This window comes from Chelonoidis abingdonii, chromosome 4, assembly GCF_003597395.2.
Source record: "Chelonoidis abingdonii isolate Lonesome George chromosome 4, CheloAbing_2.0, whole genome shotgun sequence".
Taxonomy (NCBI): Eukaryota; Metazoa; Chordata; order Testudines; family Testudinidae; genus Chelonoidis; species Chelonoidis abingdonii.
Window position 1 is genome coordinate 22,191,052 of NC_133772.1, and position 11,584 is coordinate 22,202,635.

The window sequence follows — 11,584 nt, forward strand, 5'->3', positions numbered from 1 at the left end:
AAGCTGTCCTCTCTCTCGGCTTTCTCCCGGGGCCACACTCCTATTGTGCCACTCGCTGTCTGCTCACCTTCTCCCTGCTTTCTCATTCCTTTCACACACATGCAGCTGTAACCAACATCAATGTCCCAGCCCCTGTGCTTGCAATCAGTCGTCAGGGAAACCCCTCAGCTGTGTGGCTTAGCTCAGGCCTTGCCATGCTGGTCAGTGCCTTAAGCAGTGGCTTCTATTGCTTCAGCTATCACTAAACAAAGGGTATTTAATTGCTCCCTCTGTTAGCCTGAACAGAAGGTAGCTACATGCCCACTGGCTTCAAGGAGGTCCGTGATTGCCCATGGATCAAAGACATGCTTCCTGGCAGCCACCAACACAACAATAATAAAAATGCAGTGGGAAAGTGAAGGGTGTGCCTACACTACAGTCACTTCAAAAGCAGAGCTACAGTGCTCCAGCTGTGCACCTGTAGCATCGTAACATAGACACTTCCTACATCGGTGTTGATGTAGTTAATCTACCTCTCTGCGAGGCAGTATCTAGGTTGACAGCGGAATCCTTCCACCGACCTAGCTGTGTCTACACTAGGGGTTAGGTGAACTTACTTGATTGAGTTGGTGTTGGTTCCCCTTTGAGCAGGGATTGGACTAGATGACCTCCTGAGGCCCCTTCCAACCCTAATCTTCTATGATTCTATGAATTATATTAGGGCATGAACTATTTCACTGCCCCGAGAGACACAGCTAGGTCGACCTAAGTTTTATGTGTAGACAAGGCCTAAAACAACCCACTGGGAGGGGAAATGCTAACATGGTGCATTGGTTAAGGCATATGCATTCTAGGCGGTTCCTGGAGTAAGATTCCAGTAAGATTCACCCCACTGGGTATACTTCACTGTATTATCAGAACAGGAGCTCTTTTCATGTCTGGAGCAGTTTGCCACCACAACCCTCAGAAGGGACTCCCCAGAAACCATCCCCGACTAATCATCCATTCCCAGGGGAGCCAGCAGCTTCGAAGTAGGCACAGCAGAAGAACTGCAGAGACAGCCTACCAAACCACAAACCCTTACTACAGAAGTTCACAAAAGTCTGGTTACTTTACAGAGAGAACTGGGTTAGAGGTTCTAGCACAGTGATGGGGCACAGGGCACAGTTTACTTCTAGATTACAAGCCCAGAAGGGCCCATTATCTATTCTAGATTATTTCATCTGACCTCCTGAATAACGCTGTCACCAACTCCTGGCATGGCCAGTGACTCACTATGTGGTCTTAGATAAATCACTTAAAGGTAAACTTCAAAAAGGAAAAATGAGTTTCAGCCTTTTCTTTTTTGTGAGGGGCTTTGATCTAACAGTGGGTTTTTAAAATTATTTCCCCCCAATTTCTACTTTCTTTTGTTTTATTAGAACTCATCAACAATTTTTAGTTTTCAAAGATTGTTTCACAGAAAAATGGCTTTTTGATTGAAACTGAACAAATTTCAGAAAAAAAGATGTGACAACAAATGGTTTAGTCAAAAAATTTCACGGGAAAAAAATTCATTTCCCACCCAATTCTTTACATGAGAAGTATCAGAAATGCCAAGTTTTGCTGGGAGTCTCCTTGGAGTACTCAGAGATTAGACCTGAAGCTCTCTCAGCCCTTAATTCTGAACCTTTCACAAGAGTTTTCTCCCAGCTGTTCCTTAAGTGTTTGAGGTAAACGTGTATCGCTAAAAGCACAATGTTAAGCAGTCTGAATAAAATCACTCCTTCTCTCACTTGTACGTCATAGCTTCCAAGGACAGATGGGCCACTGTATTAATCTACTCTGACTTCCTATATAACTAGAGGCTAGAGAACTTCCTCAAAATAATTCCTAGAGCAGATCTTCTAGGAAAATATCCAATCTTTATTTAAAAATTGTCTGATGAAGAATCGACCATGGCCCTTGGTAAGTTATTCCAATGATACATTTTTAACACTGCGAGAAAGTACTGCCTTATCTCCAGCCTGAATTTGTTTACCTTCAACTTCCAGCCATCGGATCATGTTAGACCTTTCTCTGCTGGAGTGAAGAGCCCGTTATTAAATATTTTCCCCCCGTATAGGTGCTTATAAACTGTCATCAAGTCAGCCCATAACCTTCTGTTTATTAAGCTAAACAGATTGAGCTCTTTGAGTCTATCACTAGTAGGTAAATTTTCTAATCCTTTAATGATTCCCATGGCTCTTCTCTGAACTGCTTCCAATTTATCAACATCCTTCTTGAATTGTGGGCACCAGCCCTGGACACAGGATCCCAGCAGTACCATTTACAGAGGTGAAATAACCTCTCTGATCCTACTTGAGATTCCCCTGTTTATGCATCCCAGGATGGCATTAGCCCTTTTGGCCACAGCATCACACTGGGTGCTCTGTTCACCACAACCCCCAAAGCTTTTTCAGTCACTGCTTCCCAGGGTAGAGCCCCCATCCTATATCTATGGCCCACGTTCTTTGTTCCTAGAAGGGTACATTTACAATTAGCCAGATTAAAACTCATATTGTTTGCTTATTTGTTCCCAGCTTACCAAACGATCCAGGTTGCTCTGTATCAGTGACCCGTCCACTTCCTCTCCCAATTTTTGTGTCATCTGCAAACACGATCAGTGATGATTTTATGTTTTCTTCGAGGTCATTGATAAAAAAGTGTTAAACTGCATAGGGAAAAGAACCGATCCCTGCAGGACCAGCTTTAGGAAGTGTGGGGCCCAATTCGAACAGTTTCGACAGGGCCCTGGCAGGGATGACTTAAAAAAATAAAATAAAATAAAATAAAAAAAACACATGTAAAAAAAACACCTGGGGCTCGTACTCACAGGGCAGTGCTCCGAGTCTTCAGTGGCACTTCGGCGGTGGGTCCTTCACTTGCTCCAGGTCTTCGGCGGCACTGAAGGACCCGCCGCCGAAGTGCCACCGAAGACCCAGAGCAAGCAAAGGACCTGCCACCAAAGTGCCACTGAAAACCCGGAGTGCCTCCAGGTGAGTACAAATTAAAAAGGTGCCTCTAGCCAGGAAAGGGATTCTCACTGGGCACGGGGCCCTCTTTGGTGCAGGGCCCGATTCGGGGAAATTGGTGGAATAGGCCTAAAGCCGGCCCTGGATCCCTGAGGGGCCACACTAGAAACACATCTGTTAAACGATCTTTCACCGTTTGCAGTTACATTTTGAGACCTATCAGTTAGCCAGTTTTTAACCTATTCAGCGTGTGCCATGTTAATTTTATGTATGCAGTGTTGCTGTAGTCATGTCAGCAGGGCCAGCTTTAGGGCGATTCAGCCGATTCCCCAGAATTGGCCCCCGCGCCCCTAAGAGGGCGCCGCAATGTCCCGAAGGAGCTGCCGTTGAAGTCCCACCACTGTCTTTGGCAGCAGCTCAATTGCTGCTGCAGAGGAAGGTCCCTCTGCCGAAATGCTGCTGAAGGCACTGGCAGCCAATTGAGCTGCCACTGATGTCCCGGCACTGTCGGCGGTGGCAGCTCAATCATTGCCGCTGTCTTCAGCAGTATTTCAGCGGAGGGACCTTCCTCTGCGGCAGCGATTGAGCTGCCGCCAATGACAGCAGCGGGACTTTGGCGGCAGCTCCTTCGAATCGGTCCCCGCAGTGCCTAAAGCCAGCCCTGCATATCAGTCTCAGGATATTAGAGCGCCAAGATGGATGAAATAATATCTTTTATTGATGAGACCAACTGAAGTTGGTCCAATAAGAAATTCCCTCACCCACCTTGTCTCATATTAATTTTATATCTTTTTAGTTGTTGTGTGGTACCACATCAAATACTTACAGAACTCTCATATATGAGATCAACCAAACTTGTAATCTCATCCAAAGGAGATATTTGCATTAATATATTGCCCTCCTTTCATTTTTTATTAAAGTCTCATATCAGCGACTTCCTTAGCTAGCCCAGGATCTACGTCATGCTGATATGCCTATAATTACCCAGGTCATCCCGTTTACCCTTTTTAAAAATTGGCACAACGTTAAGGCTTTCTTCCCATCTTCTGGAAGTTCCCCAAAACATAGTGTTGATTTTCAATAACAGTCCTGCAAGCTCCTCAGCCAGCTCTTTTAAAATTCTTGGATGCAAGTTATCCGGGCCTGCTGATTTAAAAATATCTAATTTTAATAGCTGTTGTTTAGCATCCTTATGAGATACCAGTGGAATGGAAAGAGTGTTATCATGTGATACAGCTATATCATCTCTTTCTCTTCCCAAATACAGAACAGAAATATTTATTGAACACTTCTGTCTTTTCTGATCAGATTTCTCTCCCTTGTTACCCGTGATAACATGTCACCACCAGTTCTCTAGTCATCCATGGAGACTTCCAGGAAAAACAGGGAAATGTAAAAAACAAAGCAACCGCTCTCCCCTCTTCAGGGAGCTTTCCAGGCTTCTTTATAAAGAAGCAAAAAATCATAAAGAGGCAAAAAGCAGGCACTAACCTAACGTATTTTTCCTTTAACCTCACCCATGCCTCTGTTTTCCCCATTGTATAGATTGGGGAACTAAGCTGTCACAAGGTTAATAAATATTTGTAAAGTTATTATTAATAATAATGGTTTATATTAGTGCAGCGCCTCAAGGCTCAGGATAAGATCAGGGCCCAGTTGTGCTAGGCGCTGTGTATAATGAGAGACAGCACTTTGCCCCCTACAAGAAGAAGTATTGTTGCCATGTTGTGGTACCGAGACCTTATGGGCTGCAAGTTTCAGTGGCACCTAAGGAAGTTAGGCACCTAAACACCATTGATTTTCAGTGGGGCTTCTTTTTTCTTTAACTCTCTTTGAAAAGCCCATCCTCAGTGACTTACCCAAGGCCACTTAGGGAGTCTGGGATGTAAACCCAGACCTCTTGAGTACAAACCCCGAGCACTCTCCATAAGCCCAAGCTTCCTTGCCAAAAAGTGCTTTGAGATCCTCAGATGGAAAGGGCTGGTGCAAGTCACATTATTATCTTGTTGTGGGTTTTGTAATTGTTGGTGCCTGAGTGTTACAGGATTAAAATATCCCCTGGGAAGCCGTTCTCGTGGCACTTCCAGCCCACCTCAAACCAGAGAGCACTAAACTCATGAGAACATCCGATCCGGCGCTAATAGATTCTGAACACAGAGAGGTCTGGAGAGGTGGGGAACTGGGAGGAAGTGCTGAACTCTCAGAGGCTTCTTACCTGTGCTTCAAAATTCAGAGCTGGCTCAGGCCTTCTTCATGGATGTGGGAGCGTGGGCTGGTGAGCAGCAGAAGATGAAGAAATGCATCTCAACCTATTCTGTCTCCTCCAAACCCTTGAGGTGACAGAAGGAGGCACAGACGCTTCATGGAGATGCAAGCAGGCAGACCCTGTGTACGTGCAAGGACCTGCTGCCTAGGAGCATCTCATTGCAAGACTGGAGTCTAGATCTGGAAAACTCACCATAGGAGGCTTCCTTACCCGATTTTTAGTGCTTCCTCTGCTTCCAGTCAGGTCAGGAATGCCAGCACAAACAGTCTTTGTGGCCGCAGTCCAGCCCCGCTCCTCCAGGCAGCATGAAAATGACAAAAAGCAGTGGGGGAGATAGTTAGTTAAACTCTTTGGAACTTCTGGAGAGGTTTGGTTTGGATTTGGGGCAAAGGCTCTGGCAGATCTTCGGCAGGAAAGCGCAGACCAGTGTTCAGAAATGGGAATCAGGACTCCTGGGTTCTGCCACTGTCTTATTGTCTGGCCTTGTCACTGCTCTGTGCCTCATTTTCCGCACTTGGGCCAGGGGGATCGTGACAATGTCCTACCTCCACTGGGGGCTGGGAGGGTTATTTTGACAGTAAGTGTCTAATATTATCATCGCATCCAAAGTAGTTTGTCAGCCCCTCTGTCCCTCAGTGTAACCTGAATGATGCCGAGCTTGGGAACCTTCTGAGCCCATTCTTGCTTTGAAAACAAACTCTTGCTCTTTTGGATTTATTGATTTCCCTAGTTCTCAGATCCAGAAATTGAGATGCATCCAGGTCATGACACATGACCCTGGATTCCAGCTCCCGATTTCCAACCCCAGAAGTTTGGGGGTGCTCAGCCCCAGATGTTTGGTTGGAGCTCACCTCTACCTGGGAGTACCAGCGTACTGACTAAAGAGAGACCCTTCCAACTAGACAGAGCTGTCTCTGTGAGATTATCTCATATATGGACGTGCCACACTGGAAGTACGTCTGCACTAGAAATGCTACAGCAGCGCTGCTGGAATGTAGACACTCCAGAAATGGCAGAGGGCTCCTGCCACTGTAGTAAACCCATCTCTCTGAGAGGCACGTGCTGAATTCTTCCATTCACCTAGCACTGCCTGAGCTGGGGTTTACTTTAGATTGGCTTAACTGCATCTCTTGGGATGGCTGTGAATTTTTCACACTCCTGCGCGATGTAGTTAGGTCAACTTAAGTTTTAGGTGTAGACCAGGCCTCAGAGCAATCTCAGGACACAAGCCAGAAGGAGCACTCCCAATGACACTGTGGGTCATCCTATATTCTGGCCTAGAGAAGGCCCCTTACAGAAGACAGCAACGTTCTCTAAACAGGAGACCTCTTACAGGAGATGTAAAGTCTCTATATGGGAGACAGTTCTAGTTTCTATAGGGGAGACCCATATAGGAGACCCCCTACTATGGATAGGCACACTGTCTATGCTGGACATCCATATAGGAAAGCCCATATAGTAAGCACTATGCTGGAGATGGTCAATATTGGAGATTCAAGTCTGTAGCTGCAACAGATCCCATAAAGGAGACCTCAGATGAGAGCTGCTGACTTTACTGTCTATACAGGTCTGTGTCTTTTACTTTTCAGACAACAGACATAATACGAAGACAGAGCATAAGCTCAGCTGGGTCCCAAACAACCATGTTTACTAATTATACACACATAGGCAAGGCCTGGCTCCAGACACGCCACTGCTCTGGCTGGCTCCTGCAGGCTTCTCAACACAGAACATGGTGAGCACCACTTACAGCAAGAGCATTAAAACCCTCTGGTAACCTCAAGGCTGATGCATCCTAGCACCCGCCATCTATTGTCTAAAACTTTGAGTAGCAACCCCATCACCACAGAGGTGGGGCCTGGAATTCAAATCCCCCCTGGCCTGGGCTCACCCGCTGCACACCCATTTTGTACAGATACATCTGCAAAGATTTTGCGATACATTCATAAACAATAAAGCACATTTTCAATGAGTTCTTTATGGCTCCCACGGCGCTATAAAGGCAGCAGCAGCCGCGCTCGATTGCCCCACAGCTGGGGAATGTTTCTGAGCGAGTCGGAGATCAGGGTGCAGGGTTTCCATGGTGTGATTAAGTGCTCGGCTCTCCTGACACCTCATCTAGAGGAGGCCTCTGCGTTCACACTCAGCCTTTCCTGGTGCCCGGCTCCCTTTGCAGGCGCACGTTCAGCCAGGCCAGCCTTGTCATCTCCGGTGAAAAACGGGCCCTGCGAGTCTCCAGCCACACAGCTCCACAGCTGGTGGCAAAGGTGTCGCTGGGGCAGGCGTTTGTAGAGGACATGGGGGTTCTGCCACAGCCCTGTCTTCACTGGTCTGTGCTGCTGGAACCGCTCCAGAGGTTTGAGAAAAAAGAAGCAAGTGTAGATTTAGCTGGAGAGTGTCTACCCCAGCCCTTCGTGTATCACCTTGTCGTAGCATTTACAGCCAGAGGGCCCACCAAATCACCTAGTCTGATCGCCTGTAAATCACAGGCTGCCACCACCGCCCAGTGCCCACACACTAAACCCAACAACTGAAACTAGACCAAAAGTGTCACAGAGATTAACATGTTCCATGCCGCAGGCAGAGCAGAGGAGAAGCACCAGTGCCCGTGGCCCCCCGCAATGGCAGGGAATTGATTAAGCGAGAGATACCCAAACAATCCTGGCGTGTGACCTGCCCCCACATGCAGCAGAGGAAGGCGAAACCGCCCCCAACCCAAGGTCACTGCCAATCTGAAAATTCCTTCCCCACCCTGCACACAGCTCCAATTTATGTCACCCACCCCGCAGTGTGTCCTGGGTCCATCCTGCACTCTGAGCACAATGAGGAACAGGCACGGCCTGGTTTTGCTTGGGGCAGGGTCGCACTGCAGAGGGATGGTGCCAGGGCTTCATACCACAGGAGCATGTTACCCACACAGCATGACGGTGGAGAGGAGAAAACACAGCCTCAGAGGGGGTGTCCCCACTAGAGTGGGATGAACCTCCTCATTTGAGCCCCATTTGGGGCTGGTGAATTGCTCACCTGCTGATGCTGATCTTTGCAGCGTGTTTGTTCCCTTGATCAGGCAACTATCACACCTCTTGCTGCAGGGCTTTGGAAGCTGTGCTGTGCAACAGGGCACCCGCATTCTCTGCTGGCGCGTCTATGCCCTGATTGCATGGCTCCCAAAGAGCTGTCAAGCTGCCCTGGCAAGTACTCCTGCAGGTACGTCCCTCGTCAATCCTGGTGCCAGCGATTCCTTTGTGGAAACTGGCCTGCTCTCTCAAGGACATTCTCTTGCCACGCACCTTCTCAGAAGGCCCAGAGCAGTCATCTGTGGGCGCACACACGGAAAGGAAAGCAAAGGAGCTGACACAAACGAGCCTGTTTTATCTGAGGGAATGTTCCTGAGGGCTGCTCTGCACCACTCACCCGTCTCTGTTCCTGGCTGAGGACCAGCAAACTTGTTTCATGGCATCATGTGTTCCACACAAATGCTGGATCTGCTTTGGATATAGAAGAGACTGTGGAGCAGAGATGGGGAGAGGGACAGTGATTCCCACCAGCTGAGGGTCTGGCCTTCAGTTCCTTTCCCTGCTTTAGGGTCCCCATCTATGGCAGCTCAGCTTGTCAGGGTTCCTCTGTCCCCAGCCCACAGCGCAGCCTGACCCTTAGCTAGAGAGAGGAGTGCAGGTTGTGTTACATGGAGTCACCACGCAAAGCACCGGGGGATCAATTACAGAGGAGAGGAATTGGTGAACTCTGCTCTTGCTCCCGGAATATTATTTGAAAGGCGGATAACACCTCACGCTGCGCCAGGCTCCCCCATCTCTCTGCCCCTCAGGATACACACCGAAGCAGCCTTCACCTTCCCTAGAGTGTCCCTGTTCCCATCCAGCGCCTCCTCACAGAACCAAATCCCACTGTAAAACAGCTTCGCCCCCTCCCTGCCAAGTGGGGCACAACCAACCCTTTCAACCCATGGCAACCCCAATAAAACACAGCTCCCTCCTCTGCTGCTTTCCCCCCGCACATTACCTGTATTACAGTAGCACCTAGAGTACTTGGCTGCAATCGGCTCCATTGTGCTAGGCGCTGTACATACATATGCTGTCATAGCTCACACATGGTGACGGTCCCTGCCCCACGGAGTTTACATTCTAAACAGACAAAGGCACTGCTGTTATCCGCATTGTACAGATGGGCACTTGAGGCTCTCAGAGCACTTAGCAAACGTTACTTAATGACTCACAGCCCCCTAGGTGGTACGCCAATATCATTGTCCCCATTTTATTGGCAGGAAAACTGATGCACAGAGAGGGCGACATGACTCGCTCAGCATCACACAGCAAAGTCTGCAACCACCTTAGGAATAGACCCTAGGAGTCCTGACTGTGGTCTAGGGGTCAACGCTGGGTTCAGGACCGCTGGCTTTTGTGGAGCCCAGGAATCGGAGTTCCCAGCCCCCTGCTCTAACACTAGGCCTCCTGGGAGCTATTTCAGGACCTGGAAAGCAGTGGTCAGAACAGAGGCCTGGGAGCCAGACCAGCATTCCATTTCCTACGTAACCCCTCTGGGCAGGGGCGCTCGTCTCTCCACAGGACCTCGGGGCCCAGAGTCAGCAGATCCAGGCCAGGAGTTCGACCAGAGCCAGACGGGAAAGGAGAGGAGACAGGGAAGGACCCCGGCCCACTGACTAACATGCCACAAGGAAGTGCAGTGGGCCTGGGCTGGAGTTGTTGTTTGCAACTGCAATTCCCAAGGACAGAGCCCCCCTGACGGATTTGTGTGTCAGAAATGCTCCCGGTAGCCTGTCTACTTCCCCCTGACGTTACCTAAGCCTCTGGGCTGAGATGAAAGCCAGAGCTCTTTCTTGTGGTTTCTGCAGCATTAACTACTCAATCCTACCTTATCTTGCCAGGACCCCGGCAGGCTTTACAAGGGGAATAAATTCAAGCTGCACAGGGCTCCATTTCCCAATAAACACAACCACATTTCTCCAAGATCAGCAGCCCCCTGACCCTCCTCCCCCCACCCCCACCAATCTCTCCCTTTTGGGAGAAATACAAGGTCAGTCGAGGAACTGAATCTCTTCTGGCACCACTAGCCAAGGCCTGGCCAATCACTCTGTGTGGCAAGGAGAAACACGGGCAGTAAATACCAAACCTCTGCCCATCTGTAGCACTGAGATGGGGGAAACTGAGGCCCAACAGGGGGAAGCAACACACCTAAAGAGTAGGCAGTAAGCCAGTGGCAGGAACAGACCCCAGAAGTCCTGACGACCCCTCACTCCCAAATTATTCCTTCTATTGAAAATAAATCACTACAGTCCCACCTACCAGTGATCAGGGCCCCCTTGTGCCAGGCATGGCACATGCACATAGTAAGAGATGGTCTCTGAAGAGATTACTGCACTCTAATTGAGTGAGAGGAAGGAAATTTCCATTACTTAGATTGTCAGCTGCTCTATGGTCAGAGACTATCTCTCTGTTCAGTGTTTGTATAGCACCTAGCGTAACAGGATCCTGGTCCATGACTGGGGTAATACAAACAACACCAACTTTATCAATGGGGACTGAGGTCCAGGAAGCATCAGTGATTTGCCCATGGTCACACAGCGAGTCTGTGGCAGAACTGGGAATTATACCCAGATCCCCTCAGTCCCAGGCCAGACCCTTAACCCCAAATCCACCCTTCCACCCTGAAATGTGCTGCTTCACTCTGTAGGCTGGTCTGGACTTCCGGGCCAGGTAAAGAAGATTCTGTTCCATACCTTGCCTTGGAGAGAGGGCCATCATTTCAGAGCAGAGCCCTTGGCTGGATTAAGAGAGATTCAAAGAGCTGAAGATAAATTCAGAAAGAAAAATGACACCCAGAGACAGAAGCACCCACTTGTGGGGAGCTCCAGTCCTATAGACCCCAGAGTACCATGAAGTCAAGTGAAAGTCCTTGCAGTTCAGTGGGACTATCACTCCACTTCTATATGTTTTTCCAAGACCACTGCCACCATGCACAGTACAAGGATTAAACTGGGGCCTTTTAAGAAATTAAGGACCAGAGTCTCTCCAGCTGAAAGTAAAGGACCAGATGCTGCTGATGGCAGCAGTAAACGACTCACTTCCTTTTTGGATCAGGTAATACACACTATTATACATCTGCACTAGGGAAATTCAGATGCTTAACTCACTCCTGGTGCAGCTCCAGTGATGGCAGCATAATCCACATCCACTCAGCGCAGCACTCTGTCCCCCTGTAGAGGTGGCCAGGGCCACACAGGTTATGTCTACACTACACATTAAGCCCAGACTCAGGTCTGAGCCCAAGCCCCCCACTTCCATCCACACAGAAATCAGTCTGACTTGGA